This window comes from Panthera pardus, unplaced genomic scaffold (assembly GCF_024362965.1).
Source record: "Panthera pardus isolate Hobbes unplaced genomic scaffold, ASM2436296v1 HiC_scaffold_7, whole genome shotgun sequence".
Classification (NCBI taxonomy): domain Eukaryota; kingdom Metazoa; phylum Chordata; class Mammalia; order Carnivora; family Felidae; genus Panthera; species Panthera pardus.
In genome coordinates, this window is record NW_026527002.1 from 64759505 (window position 1) to 64775404 (window position 15900).

Consider the following 15900-nt stretch of genomic DNA (forward strand, 5'->3'; position numbering starts at 1 on the left):
ACATTATACGTGAGCTTCACTATACATTTTCAAGGATCCCTGTAACTTCATAGTAATCCCACTGATCTCTTTTATTCTACTTAATAGATGCTGTATAACAGTTTAATAAAGAGCAGTTAAAGTAATCTGCCCTTCGTCTTTCCACAGAGAAGGTAGGATATCTATCTATCTATAATTTTATATATATATATATATATATATATATGCAACATATTTATACATATAATTATATGAGCTTTACCATATATCTAACTCCCTTGGAAATTTGCCCCAGATTATAGAAACACTTGGTTATAGCCACTCTGTTATCCGAGATTGAATATATCATTTGTGGTTTACATAGGTCAAGAACTTCCTACTTCCTTTGTTCAATCTCACAGATTAGAACCACTTCATTGATAGGTAGAACATTTTCCCATAAGTATCAGTACTAGTAACTATGAATGTAAAATGGAAAAAGGTAAAATATTTTAGGAAGACAGTGCATCATACAGCAAAATGTACTAGGTAATTTATCTGTGATACAATTATTTAGCAATATCACAGATTTTTGATACAAACTGTATATGGGCAACATTTTTCCTTACCCATAAAATATGCAATGATTGAGTTTTCTAATAGACTTCACATTAACTGCAGTTATATATTTAAATAATTTTCATTTTCAGAAAAAAAACATGTCACAGCATTACTCTTCATCCTAAATCTTGGCAATTTCAACTCCTGTGTTTTTAAACAGTATCTCATAGCTTTATTTTCTATACTCCAGAAAAAAAAAACCTATAATTATTCACAAAGCAGTTATAATAATCCTTTAGAGTAATTATTATTAATCTCCATTTTAGAGCTTATGCATGAAAGAAGTGTGATTCAAACATGTCTGTTTTATATTTCTTCCTCCTCTCTTTCCCCTATGCCAGCTAAACATGGCAATAGCTAAGTTACTAAGCTACTCAGAAATTAAGATCCCAGATATTTCAAACTTTGAAACCACATACATACACACTGCACACAAATCTTATTTTAGTTTCTTGGAGGAAGTGATTCCTGAGGTAGTTTTCAAAGTTTATATTCATGTTTAGATGGATTAAACATCTATCCACTAAAACTTTGAACTTTGTAGTTTGTCATATATTACTATGAGCATGTCAACATGTTCCAATTTGAATTCTTAATTTTTTTTAAATGTTTTATTTATTTATTTATTTATTTATTTTTGAGAGAGAGAGAGAGAGAGAGAGAGAGAGAGAGAGAGAGAACAAGCGAGAGAGGGGCAGAGAGAGAGGGAGACACAGGATTGGAAGAAGGCTCCAGGCTCTGAGCTGTCAGCACAGAGCCCAATGCAGGGCTTGAACTCATGAACCCCGAGATCATCACAAGATCATCACCTGAGCCGAAGTCAGATGCTTAACCCACTGAGCCACCCAGGCGCCCCTGAATTCTTAATTTTTAATTTCCAAACTAATAACCTTTCAGTTACTCAGAGACACTGATGATCTAGAACTACAAAAAGAAGAACATCAGTCAGTGTGTACTATGCTTTGAAATGAAATAAACGGAAAAAATTCTTCATCAAAGTACCTGGGTCTTCATAGGGCCTTTTTGTTGCCATAGGACAGGAGACGAATCTTGTGGTTTCAAAGATGTGTGGGAGGTGGACTCATTGACTCCAGAAAGGGAGGTAGTAACGGTAGAGAAAGAACCTCTCCACCTCAAGTGGTTGAATTTTTTTTTAATGTTTTTATTTATTTCTGAGAGAGACACAGAGAGAGAGAGATAGAGAGACAGAGAGAGAGAGAGAGAGAGAGAGAGAGAGAGAGAGAGAGAGAGACAGAGCATGAGTAGGGCAGGGGCAGAGAGACAGGGAGACAGAATCTGATGCAGACTCCAGGCTCTGAGCTGTGGGCAGCTGTGGGCACAGAGCCGGATGCAGGGCTCGAACCCGTGAACCGTGAGATCATCACCTGAGCTGAAGTCGGATGCTTAACTGATTGAGCCACCCAGACTCCCCTCAAGTGATTGGCATTTTGTCAGTCCAGGTTGGGACTAGCCAACCTGGCTCTGAGAAGCTTCAGAGATGTGAGCAAGAAGAAATGGGCTTATTTTTAGTGCATAACTGTCCTCCAAGCAAAACAACTCCCCTGCAGGGTTAGGTGGAATAGTGGTTTGTGCCACAGATTTAGAACTTTGGGAACTCTTATTTTTAAATATTTGTGATTTTTATGATATTTATGAAATGAGTTGCCATATTCTTGAATCGATTATATGAGCTTTCTTACACAGCTTGCAGTGATTGAGCGTTGGGGGGGGGGGAGGGGCTGCAACTGTTTCTCTCTTAACTCAGCCCAACTTCCCATTACTGATTTTTGAAAATGCCCTATGGACTCTCTAGTCATCAAATATTATTGAAACCCCATGTAAAATAACCAGAACATTTGTATTTACTTTCCATATGGATCATGCAGGGGTTTCCAAAATAATGCAAAATATATTTGGCTCGCTTGTTTTGCACTTTGTGAACCCAACGTTAAAACAAACCAACAAAAACTAACAATTTTTTCATAACATATAAACCTAGGACACAGCTGGCTTTGTCAATTAGGCCACTAATAAAGAAGAGATATGGAACCAAAAGCCCAAAGAACGGCTCTTCTTAGAAAACAAACAAAATGTTCACCGAGCAAGTGGAAAGATGCAGGTCAGCAAAGCACTTGTAAAACAACAGTGTGGTGACCAAGGCCCTGCCTGGGGTCAGACAGACTGGGGCCTCAGAACCGCTCCACCCTATACTAGACGTACCTCTGACAAATGATTTGTCCTTTCCAAGCCCCACTGCTATTTTTTTTCCATGTATAAAACAGTAATAATGGCAATTTTCATCCATTTACATTCCACATGTGTTGAGTGCCTATTATGAGCTACACCCTCTTCTGGTGCCAGGAAAACAGCAACGAATAGACAAGACTGTCTGTCCTTGTGAAAGTTACCTTTGAGTGGGGGTGAAAGAAAGATACACAAAAGAATCAAGTAGATGTATAATGTACTGAAAGATGAAAAAGAGTAAGATAGGGAGGACGAGGTGAAGATATTTTAGGTAATGTGGTCACAAAGAGCCTTAAGATTATGGTAACATTTGAGCAACTATTTTAAAGACCAGGGAGTATGTATACCTTTCCTGGGTGAAGATATTTGAGACAAAGAGAATGTGGATCCACGTTTGTGGCCCCCAGGCTGCTGTTCCTTAAAATAAGAACACTTTGCTCTCAAATGCCAAGTCCCATTAGGGTCAACGCCTCAGGGAGCCTGGATTTGAGGTTGTGTGTCCAGTAAGGGATAGGGCGGCGGGGGGGGGGGTGGGGTGGGGGGGGGGTGGGGCTCTGTATGTCAGAAAGACAGCATGCGGGAGTTAGAAGAAAAATTCATGGCAGGTGACCAATAGCCATCATACGCATCATAGCAGAAAAACAGTTTACAAATACTATTTCAGAAATGGAAAAATGGGATTTGAAATCCTCTGATTGGCAGTTCTCCTAAAGGATAAATCAGTCATGAGAACAGGAAAAAGAAGAAAAAAATGTTGTAATGTTATTCTAAATGAGTGTTTAAAATTACACAGAATCACAAACACTGGACACTGGTGATGCTTTTCCCAGGTTATACATATGCTAAGAAAGGTCACATTCTAGAATATCTAGTTTATGACTATTATGTTGAATATTAAGCTGATTATTAAATAGGCCTATATGATCTAGTCATGTTTCATTATTTACCTTCACTTTTAAAAAATGTTTATTTATTTATTTTGAGAGAGAGTGAGCATGAGTGGGGGAGGGGCAGAGAGGGAGAGAGAGAACCCCAAGCAGGCTCCACGTTGTCAGTGCAGAGCCCGATGTGGGGCTCAATCCCACAAACCACGAGATCATGACTTGAGCCAAAATCAAGAGTCAGTCACTCAACTGACTGAGACACCCAGGTGCCCCATACCTCCACTTTTGATATGTAGAGAAAGCTTACGAATTACGCCCTGCCTTACTTATAAGCATCTAATAAACTAATTTGGCTATTTCTCAACTGGTTATTTAATGGGAAACTTCTGTGAATCATTTGATAAAACAAATCAGTCTCAAGTCCTCTGAATACTTAGATATTTGTATATTGGATTTTTTTAGTATAGGGAAAACCTGTTTCTTCTCCAGCAGGAAGGACAACTCAGTGTCGCAGAAAAAGAAAGCTGGTCACTTTATTTCTTCCCTTCACTGTCTCCTGCCCAGCCTAAGCTTGCGTGGCCCATGGAGGAGCTAAGCTGAATGCTGTTAGAACACCTTGAGTATATCACCAGGGAAGTGAGTGAGGGCTGATCTGCTGACCATTTCAGCCTTGTCACAAAGCCACCCTGCTGACACAGAGAGGATAGATAAGCAGCCCAAACTGACCATGACCCTGGGAACACAGAGGAAGGCTGCCCCACCTCTCCGTCACCCATGAATCTGTAGTTAACCTTTGTATATAAGTGTTGAAAGCTTGTGCTTTATGGAATTCACAGGCATCATTCTCCCAATTTCTCAGCAAATTCACTAGCTTTAGCGGGTGAGCTTTATGGTGAAATTAAGGCATTGGCAGACCATGTCATTACACCGCTGAAATCTAAATATAGCTCTAAGATTTAAGAATAGCATTCATGCATAATTCTTATAACCTGGAATGATATAAATAAACAAAAACCGGAGTAATATCATAAAGACCAGGCTAATGAATGGAAGGTGGCCTCTCCACGGTGGCTCATTTAAGACCCAAAAGTGGCATGGATGGATGCTATTATTAAATATACAAATCTGTTTATACAAATAATTGTTATCGCATCTTTAATAACACCAGTATTATAGTTTTGCCAACGTCCTAAAGATGTGTATACTTATTTTTCCTCACTAACCAATATATGTCCCGATAAAAAAATTAGAAACAAGGCCCTAATCCTGAATCTATTCATTGCTCTCAGCTCATCCTAAACATGGCCTCCCAAGGAAAAACTACAAATAATCATGTTGATCCTCAACATCCTCCATTAACATTATTTTCCTTCATTTCCTGTTGGTGCTTATACATATGCCTTTGGTCTTTGTGATGTGTCGTCTATCAAGAGGAATTTGCAAACCATTCATGAAATTTAGTCAAAGATGTGTTAAAAATGTGACTAGTACCAGAAATAAAGATTTCAGAAAATATTGGGGAAACATAGGATAAAAGAGAGAGCACAGAGAAAAAGGTAGGTATCCACTTTTCTTTGCTTCTCTACATAGTTAGAAGAAACAAGTATTTTCCTGGAGTGACAATAGACAAAAGAACACTTTTCAATTATGTCATTTATGCCTTTTTCATAACTCTATTCATCACTTGGCTTTGTTTGTATGCATATGTGCATGTGTTTTCTCTTTTGAATAAATTAGGCCTAGAAAGCAAGGAGAAAGAGGGAGGCAGTGACACTGCCCAGGAAGGCGCAGAGAAAGTTTAATGGAGTAGGTGATGCTTGGGCTGGAATCTAAAAGACCAGTGCTCTAACCCCTGAGCTATGGCACCAACCACGCTTGGGCTGGAATCTAAAAGATGATGCTTGTGGTTGGATGAAAATGGGGAAGGAAAATCAAGGCAGATGGAATAGAGGTTGCAGAGGCAAAAAAAAAAAAAATATATAGTGACATTCTAGGCTTGCCTCGAAAAGCCATATAAGTGGAGCCTTAAAGTATGGCTTTTAGCTTGGCAGTGAGGAGAGGGATAGCTTTCCATCTTGAGTTCCACCAAAGAAGATTCTGAAGCAAGGATAGTAGTGCATATGGTTTACTGGACAAGAGATCTCAGGAAAGTCATTTAAGGGAAGATGGGAGTAAACAGGGAAGGGGGGGTGGCGCACAGAAAGGTGAGGTATGTAGCCATTTATTGCTGTGGACAACTGGAATCCTGTGAGGGCACTTTGGAAGAGTATGTAGACTATACTTCAGAGTTTCCCAGGGCCTGAGCAAGCCGGGACATTCATTGCCTAATTCCTCTGTCATCACTGGAGGAAAGCACCAACAAGCACCGGCTTGTTTTCTGCATGCGCTAAGTATTGTGCTGCCATCAAAAGAAGCCCTTGGTCGGAGTCATAGGGGCTTGTAGTGAGAAGCTTTCTGTGGTTAGCAGTAAACCTGAGGTGATAAAAGGAGGGCACCAACTTTCTGCCCAGCCTTCTTTCCTACTCTCTTAATGCCATTCTCACATGATCCTCTCCATGCCAGCCTTCTCCATTACTTAGGAATGGCTCCATCAGGGCTCAGTTCTGCATCGTAACCCGAGATAAGAGATGTTCCCCTCAGCTCCTGGAACGAACTAGTCTCTTGGGGGAGAGGTGGAGAAAATAACAGTGTTATTTATATACTCTAAACCCCCAGTCCACAAATTCTTTTGACTTGATATCCTTCTACCAGATCCACCCAAAGATCTGTTGGTTGTTGAAGTACTAAAATATTTAGTGACTTAGAAACAAGTAGAATAAACTCTTCCCTTCCAGAAGAGCCCAGAGTCTGAGAACTTCCTTTCAATGAGGTTTTTGACAATCTTCTTCAAAACAATCGTGGTCAAACTCAGGAGCCCAGGTGTGTGGCCCACCTAAAGACTTAGGTATTTTATACTATTTTTAGATTAGAAAATGGCAGGGAGAATTTACGTTAGCTTCCAACATTTTTAAAAATTCTCCTTCCTAGTTAAAGTGGGTTTGGAAGATCCTGTCTCCATATTCCTTGACTAAAAAGACACTAAGCCTTTTTTTTTGCCCTGAGACATTTTTGCTTCAATAAATTACAGTTATTTGTTGAGTACCAATGGCTTCCTGTTAAAGAAAATCTAAAATCTAGGGCACCTGGGTGGCTCAGTCAGTTAAGCGTCCAACTTCGGCTCAGTTATGATCTCACAGTTCATGGGTTTGAGCCCCGTGTCGGGCTCTGTGCTATCAGCTCGGAGCCTATGGCTTGCTTTGGGTTCTGTGCTTGTGTCTTCCTCTCTGCTCCCCACCACCTCATACTCTATCTCTCTCAAAAATAAATAATAAACATTAAAAGAAAGAAAGAAAATCTAAAATCTAAAATGACCTGCAAAGCTCTGGCCCTTCCTGCTTGTCTGGCCTCATCTCAAGTTAGGCCAATATGAGCTTACTCTGGTCTGGCCACGCTGTTCCCTTAACATGGCAAAGTCCTTAGGGATTTAGATGTTCACTTTGCTATACTTGAAATCTCCCCACATTTCCGCTTGTCTAACTTTCTCATTTTATTTACATCTCTGGTTAGATGTTACTTATCTGAGATGTTTCCTAACCTTCCGTTTTGAAATGTCACCATGCTTTATCTTTATCCCCTTAGACTGCTTCCTGGTTTGGTCACTTTATTTTTGTTCACAGATTCATCCCTAGTGCCTGGTACACAGAAGGTGCTCAATGAACATATGCCAAATGAATAAATGCCTTGGGGTCATAGGATTGTCAGACACTTTTTTTTTTTTTTTTTTTTTTTTTTTTTGTCCACAATATTTTAATGCTTTTCCACTTTTAAATACTGGTTCCAATTTTGTGATTGTGACATTTGGGATGACAGGCACTTTCATACAAATAAAATTTAAATGAAAAAAGATCTTAGACGGATTGCAAGGATTATATTCTTATGGAGAAAAAATGGCATAATTTTCCTATCTGCAAGGAGAAAGTTGTTTTCATTAGGGACGTCGAAATTTATAGGGAAAGGCTAAGGTTGTATTTATTTGAGGACTAGTGATTGACACAGTCATACTTTTCTATGTGCTTATTTTGTTTCCTTTTTTTGTGTTAAGTGTTTCCCTCTCACTCCAAGATATGGTATATAAGGTTATCCTGACTCCTAATGAGGGCAGGGCAAGGTATTAGTTTCACTTTGTTCAAGTTCTTGCCTTCAGGCAAGGATTTGACAGCATTCATTAAGGTAACAATCTTCTGAATCAGTGTGATTCATTTGGTGTTTTATTTGCCTGTTTTGTTTACATGAACACAGTAAGAGCGGCTGATTAACACACAAAGAACTTTTTAATGTGTGGTTAGTAAGATAGCCTGAAATGATATTAAGACAAAAGAAAAAAAAAAGCCTTTATATGGAGATTTTGTATATCCTCAGGGGTTATAATTTCAACTTTTGTGTGCCAGAAATATCAAATTGCCTTTATTAGCTTGCTTAAAGATAGCAAGAACCAATAAATATTGTTTACTTCTCCAGGTTTGGTCTGGCCTTCCTATCACTGCAGAGATACCTGTTTTTGTTTGTTTGTTTCAATTCTGAGATCCCCTAGCTTGTCTATGCTTCTGTCCTGAAAGAAGGAGACTATTTAACTTCCTGTAAAGCTGAGGTCCCTTTAATCATAGACCGGATAACAGACCAGTTACTGTGGAAGACTTTTTAGGTACCAAGTCTCACTTTCAATTTAGCTATATTATCTAGAATTTCTAAAATAAACACGTTTCTCCTGCACATAGAAAACACACACACATTTATATATATATACAACACACACATATATATTGATTATAATATATATTATATATGTATATATATAAATGCATATATATATATACATATATATATATATATATATATATATATATATGTATGTATATATATAAAGAAAAGATGTAGGAATGATGTTTCCCCTTCTGGGCACAGCATTTGAGAGAGAACGGCTACCATCCATTGAAAAGTAATGCAGGAAGAATTGGCAAACAAAAGACATAAGGAAAAACAGGTTCTGTTACGAACTGCAATTAAATGATAAATATGGTGTCTGGAAGTAGTATGGTTTCAACGAGGTGGTCTGATAATTGATTAAAAGACTTGATCATAAATGTTTTCTTCAGTATCAAGCCAGTACCCCAAGGCATCTTCACTTTAATTCCATTTGTGCGCCACGCATATGGCATACTCCCCAGGGAGGCTAAGTGCGGAGCTGTTTGATTTTCACAGCCACTGAGAAACAGGATTTCTGCAAGAATGGGTGGCTTTCTGGTTCACTTTTCCCCACAGACTTAGCAAAATCACTCGCACACAGTAGAGATGCAAGAATGATTTTTTTAAAAATGCATAATATGAATGTATTCTGTGATATTTTCCTCATTGAAGATATTTTAAAATGAACTAAAATAGCTGATGTTACATGAAGCAGAAATACCTACCAGAATTTAGATAATGGTCATATACATGATTTGACCCCCAAATATCCATTTTGGCTTTCATTTCAAACATCTGTTTTTTAAAAAAAGTAATATAAAAATGATAGATTGCTGCACTCCTTATATTTCCTTCATCTGAAAAATTTTAATTCAATTTCCAGTTATTTTCTCAACTAAATATGTTAACAGTATTTGCTCTTATTATTTTTTTTTAATTTTTAATGTTTATTTTTGTTTTTTTTTTAAATTTTTTTTTTCAACATTTTTTTTATTTATTTTTGGGACAGAGAGAGACAGAGCATGAACGGGGGAGGGGCAGAGAGAGAGGGAGACACAGAATCGGAAACAGGCTCCAGGCTCCGAGCCATCAGCCCAGAGCCTGACGCGGGGCTCGAACTCACGGACCGCGAGATCGTGACCTGGCTGAAGTCGGACGCTTAACCGACTGCGCCACCCAGGCGCCCCTTTAATGTTTATTTTTGAAAGGCGGTGGGGAAGGGCAGAGAGAGAGAGACAGAATCCGAAGCAGGCTCCAGGCTCCAAGCTGTCAGCACAGAGCCAACGGGGGGTCTCGAACTCATGAACGATGAGAACACGACCTGAGCCAAAGTCAGAGGCTCGAATGACTGAGCCACCTAGGCACCCTTGCTCCTATTTTTGAATGGGAAGAGTATCCATTTTCTGTTTCTTAATGGTAATATTTAGGTCTTCTTTCTCTGATTTTCCAAGAAAATGGTTCATGCTGAGTTCAAATAGTAATTGAGCCCCATCCAGAACGTAATGGGCAATTACAGATCTCTCTAATTTTGAGAGCCTGTGATATGAGTCTATCCAAGTGGTCAGCTCCATACCTACGAGAAGAGCGTGTGGATAACCATTCTGGCCACTTGGGACTACCCTGAAATCTATCTGCAAATTCCATCCCCTGCCCAAACACTAAAATGGCTCTGATGCCCACGTAGGCCTCTGGAGCAAGCTAGAATCCAATCTTGTCAGCTTCAGCCTCTGGTGTTCTGCTGTATGGTCTATCAAGCATACACTCAAGAAATTTAGGCTGTCACTACTGTCCCCAATGTGCCAAACTATCTCAAGAACAAATGGCCCAAATCATTGTGAGAAAAATCATACTTAAATCCAGTAAATCAACCAAACGAGGCTTTTCTACAGCATGCCCAAGTACTGCGTGGCTATTTCAGGGCCCAGATGAAAAGCAAGTTGATGAATGTCAGTTACACTATTCAAAAGCCCAATGAAGTTAAACACTCGTCCATTTGGAATCACAAAGGCAATGCCCACTTCGCAGCACATATACTAAAATTGGAATCACAAAGGCATTTATATCCAAGAAATCAACCAGTTAAATAATCCAATAGATCTCAGAGACCCTGGGGTATCTTTATTATGGTCAATTACATAATAAACCACTTCTTTTTAACAGTCTGCCATTGGATATCTTTCTCAGTTTGCATATCATTTAAAAGTTCTTCCATCCATGCTTCGTATTCCAGTTCTGATAAAAGTCTGAAATGTTCTTTTCTCAAAAATAGTAGCTTGCCCTTTCCTATGTTGGACTCACTTCCAGGGGAGTAAAAGAAAACACTACAAATAGCAATCGAAAACTAGTCAACCCAAAGAATAACTTTCACTTTTCCCCCTTCCTTACACTTTCATTAAATAGTTCTTTCTCCTTAGGAGGGAGCGCTTACCACCATTTCCATACGCCCCAGCATGTTTACAATGATCTCCAAGTAGTTTCTGCACTGGTTTAAGAATTATCAACAGGAGAGGAACCAGTACCATTGAAACGGTAAAGTGTAGAAACTCCTAATGTCTCTTAAGAGAGAACCCCTAGAGGACTCAACACTGATGAGCAGGAATGACTGAAACTTCTTTGATCAGTAGCTGCCCGGAAAAAGAGTCATTCCATGTTGTATGTTTTTGGGTAAACATCCAAATGTCCTTACTTTTGGTACTCCAGAGGCATCCTGTTCTTTTGTTATTGAAAGCCCTATAAAAATCAAAGTTTCCAGGCAGAAAAGCGAATCTGTCACACTGATTTGCTTCCAGGCCCTGACACTTATTTACTATGTGGTTAATTTGTATTTGATGATAGTCCAGTGAGGTTATGTACAGCTACTGTGTTACATTTTCTCCAGTTGGTCAGTGAGTTATATCAGGAAAAAATGCAATTCAGTAGCGGACTGCAGGCCATAGATGAAGGTCATCTTTGCTCGATTATCTAGTCGTGGCAAATTAAAGATGATTAGATGACTCCTTCCAATTAGTGAATGTGTTTCTTTGCTTGCTTTTCTGAGTTAGTAGGTATTGCAATTGCCTATATCCTTTTTCTTCCCAACTATAAACTCAATGAGAGAAAGGATTATGACTTGTTACTATTAGAACATCAACACCAGGGACAATACCTGCAAATAATAGATGCTCTGTAAATATGCTGAAGGAAAGAATACATGAGCCAGCAAAACTGTTTCTTAAATGCCCACTAGAACACCCTGGTGAAATCAATTAGCCTTGATCCAGAAATCAAAAAGTTCAAGGCACAATGCAGTTCACTTTCATTATCTATCCTTTCATATCTCTTGAACGTGCTGAGCCTCAATTTCCCTGTCTGAAGAATGAGCAGAAATTAATCCAACAAGCCCTTCTGAGACTTGTGTGGTTCTCTTAAAATAATGTAGATGAAAGCGCTGTGAGTTATAAGCCGCTGCATAAATGTATGATCAGACATGGCATGTCCCCCTGACACGGATCAGGGAAATACTTTAGGAAGTGAGTGGGGGGTGTAAGAAGGTGGAGAATGCTTAATTTGCCAGAATTCTCTGGGGAGCATGGAATATGGTTGTAAGAAACATTTGATACATTACTTGAGGTACTGAGTGAGATCTTTTACCACTCCTACCCCAAGAGGCATGCTCCACTTTCAAATAATGCTGAATGAAGCTTTCTTCTAAGAATGAGCTCTCCACTTAACTGCAGATTTTTGAATACAGAGTGGGACAGAAGTATGGAGCCAGAGGGGCACTGCTTGAAGCACAGAGGATGATTTCCCTATGCCCAGCAAACTTCCCTGAAAATTAAAGAGACAATCATTTATTTCTTTAAGACTTTGAGATGATGATGCCTATCAAAGATAACAAAGCAAAAGCCTGTCTGGGATGTACACATATTGTACATCCAGCCGCATGTATAATCACATCAGAATCATATTGGACCTAGAGAAACTCCAGACTGTGTATCGTGAAGTCAGAATACATTAATGTAGGAGGGATCAAGCTCAATCTTAGCCAAAAAGTTAATCTCAAATAGCAATGTTGGGACAGACCTGGAGTCAGAACCCAATATTCTACCTCCCGGTGTACTAAACGTTTTACAAGTGATTATATTTTAAGCATTGATTCAAAACCATTGAACAGATTGGTGATTTGTGCCACATTTTCCCATTCTCTCTCTCCAAATGGATGGCCTACATTCAAACCAGGCAGATAAAAACTGGTAACAGCTTGCTAATGGATGTCAGAATCTTAACTCATTTTATTCAAGTGTTCCTTCATTTATTCCTTAATTCATCAAACATGTATTAGATGCCTAAATGGTCCAAGCATCTGGAGTTGCATAGGGAATTATAGCAAATACAAACAAACATTGTGTGTATGTGCGATCTGAAATGTTTACTAGTTGTGGTATGAGAGAAGAAACATACCATTAAAATAAAACATTTGGCTCTTGGGCTAATTGCCAAGATGTTCGAAAAAAAAAAAAAAAAAAAACAACCATGTCCATTTTCTGTGCTCCTCCATCATGACTGTGTTAAATCAAGAATATAAAGCCGCCACCAGAGATTTGACTGCAGTATTTCATTTCTCTTATACAAATTAAATAGAATACTGACATTCAAATTATGCCTATTTTCACCTTAATGCTTTTGCAAGATTACCTGAAAACTTCAAAGCAGTTTGAAATAGACTCACCTATATATTAGTTAATGCGACAAACACGTATAATACGTCTCACGTTCCAGGCACAGTGAACACGTACTGGGGAGTACAGATATAAAACTGCTCCAAAAGAACTCGTCATTTGAAAACAAGTAGCGGTTGAATAAATGGCTTATAGTTCAGCACGACAGTACAACTCATGCAAGATACAGAGAATGCACAGAGGTGCATGGAGGAGAGTGAGGTTCATTGGACTTGGGTGTTCAGAGGTTTCCTGGAGAATGCTAAGTTTAAGTTACATTTGGAAGGAAGGATAGGGGGTGAGGGTAGAGATGGGCATGTCAGAATGAAGGATCAACATTCGCTGAGGAACAGAAGCATACGACAAATTGTGTGTCCTGGGAAATACAACCAACTCATGACTACGGGAGCAAAATACACAAAACTAATTATGATAAAGTTGTTTTTTAGATATTACTAACTTCCATAAGACAAACCCTTGGGCTGTATTAGTTGAAATTTTTACAGTCTTCCACATTCTCTGTCTCTCCATCAGACTGTTACTTTTGTGATCATATAGTTATGATATGGAAAAATGGCCAGCCAAATGCACAACTGACTACATGATGGCAAAGACAGAATTGGGATGCCACTCTGAAATACCTTTCTACGGCCACCGAAAGATTTGTCTAAGGTCCGGATCCCTCCTTGCCATCTTCTCCCTAGCATCTTTTATTTTCTAGTAAGTTTTTCATCCCTTCTTCACTCTCCTTCCTTACCCTTCCCCCCTCCCCCTGTCCTCCTTCTCTTCTTCCTCTTCCTCCTCCTTCCATGAGTCTACAACCTTCTATGTCTATGACTGCATCCCAAACCTACACTTCCGTTTATAAAGTGCTTTTAAATCTATGTTTCCAGAATTCTTCAGAACATCCTGTGGAGAATCCTTGCGGAAGTCTGGGCCAGTGGCAATGCGGGCTTACTGTCTTCACAGATCTTTGCCAGATTCACATAGATCTGCTATTTAAATTCGGGCTTTGGGCAAGATTTCAGGTGAAAAAAGAGTTCTTATCCTTCTTTAAATTTTAAAATTACTCCCCTTCTAGTATGACTCTCCTCTTTTGAAGATAAACTGAGGCAAATAGAGGAGTAGTGACAGTATTGATACTGTGCAGCTATCTAGACAGAATGACACTCAAATATGGGTCTTTTATTCTCAGAGGCTCATCACATTAGATGGTTCCAGGCAAGGGGTCTTTTCTACCACCTCGCCCACTGTAGGGAAAGAAATCCCTGTCTGGGAACTGTAACGACAAGAGGGTCACCGTGCTCCGTGTTTCTCCTTAAGTATAGACCTAACTGCCTCCTAACCTCCTTTTACCTTTCATCAGAAACCCTCTGTCCATAACTTTCCACATTTAATTCAGCGTGAAGACATTAATTATGAATTTACTACATTTATTATGCTCAGTCTTGGAAATACAAGGTTAAAAGTATATGTGTAGTCTTTGAAATGGAGTTTCTCATCGACTTCTCTGGGGATGGGAGACACGGACATGCACACAGCAGAATCCTTCAATGAAGGAGGCATGTTGTTATGGGTTGAATTGTGTCCCTGAAAAGATATGTTGAAGTCCCAGTCCCCAGGGCTCCAGAAAGTGCCTTTGTTTGGAAATGAGATCGTTGCTGATGTGACTCGTTAAATTAACATGGAGTCACACTGGAATAGGGTGGGGCTCTAATCTCACATGATGTGCCCTTAGGAGAAGATGGCCACGTGAAGACACAGAGACACAGGGAAGGAGAGCACCATGTGACATGGAGGAGAGACTGGAGTGGCACATCCACAGCCCAAAGAACACCAAAGATTGCCAGCCATCATTAGGAGCTGGGAAAAAGGTATGGAACAGATTCTCCCTCAGAAACCTAAGGACTCAACCTGATTTCCATTCCCTGATTTCAGACTTTTAGCTTCCAGAACTATGAAACAATAAACTATTGCTTTAAGCCACCCGGCTTGTGGAACTTCATTATAACAGCCACAGGAAACCGATACAGCCGCATAAAGTTCACACGTGAACAAGTCATTTTCCAGTCAGCTGTGTGTGTGGCACACCTGTAGGAGTAGGTGACATTTTAGTTGGATGCTCAGGGGTAAGTTGGACTGGTCCGGAGGGAAAAGGGAGGGTAGGCGTCCACAGCAGAGGAGAAACAGAAGCAAAGGACAAGATTTGGAAAGATCTTTTGGCATCTGAACAATGCTGAGGAGTCCTGCACAGCCCCAGCGTGGAACATGAGGTGCTTTGGGCAAAGCTGTTGCAATGCCCTTTTGCAACAAGAGTTTACTTAAATAAATAAAAAAGAAACAACTTCAAGTTTTGAAATCACTGTGTGTTTGTGTGTGTGTGTGTGTGTGTGTGTGTGTACGCGCGCATGCACGTGTGTGTGTTTAAATATGTATCTATCCCCAGATGGTTTTCCTTTCTTTCTTTTAATTTCTTTTTAATTATGGCAGCTATTCTCCAAACATGTTTTTGTTTATCTCAAACTAAGTATACAGTTTCAACATATGGAGCATATTTTGTTTTACTTCAGTTTATCTTAAGAAATCAGCTTTCCTAACTCTTGTTGGCAGTGAACCCAAATGATTTCTTACTTTTTATTTCCCCCTTTACTTTCTCCTCTTCTTTCTTTCCTTTCAGTTATGATTTATCTGTATCTCCCTCCCTCTCATTTTCT

The 15900-nt window shown here is 39.4% G+C and overlaps 1 long non-coding RNA gene and 1 pseudogene across 1 annotated transcript in view; both read right to left on the reverse strand.

Annotated features, from left to right (window-relative positions):
* Positions 1 to 15900, reverse strand: part of LOC109273271 (uncharacterized) — a 207823-nt gene that overhangs the window by 140444 nt on the left and 51479 nt on the right. The gene's annotated exons all lie outside the window — the stretch shown is intronic.
* Positions 9863 to 11436, reverse strand: LOC109273270 (metalloendopeptidase OMA1, mitochondrial-like; annotated as a pseudogene).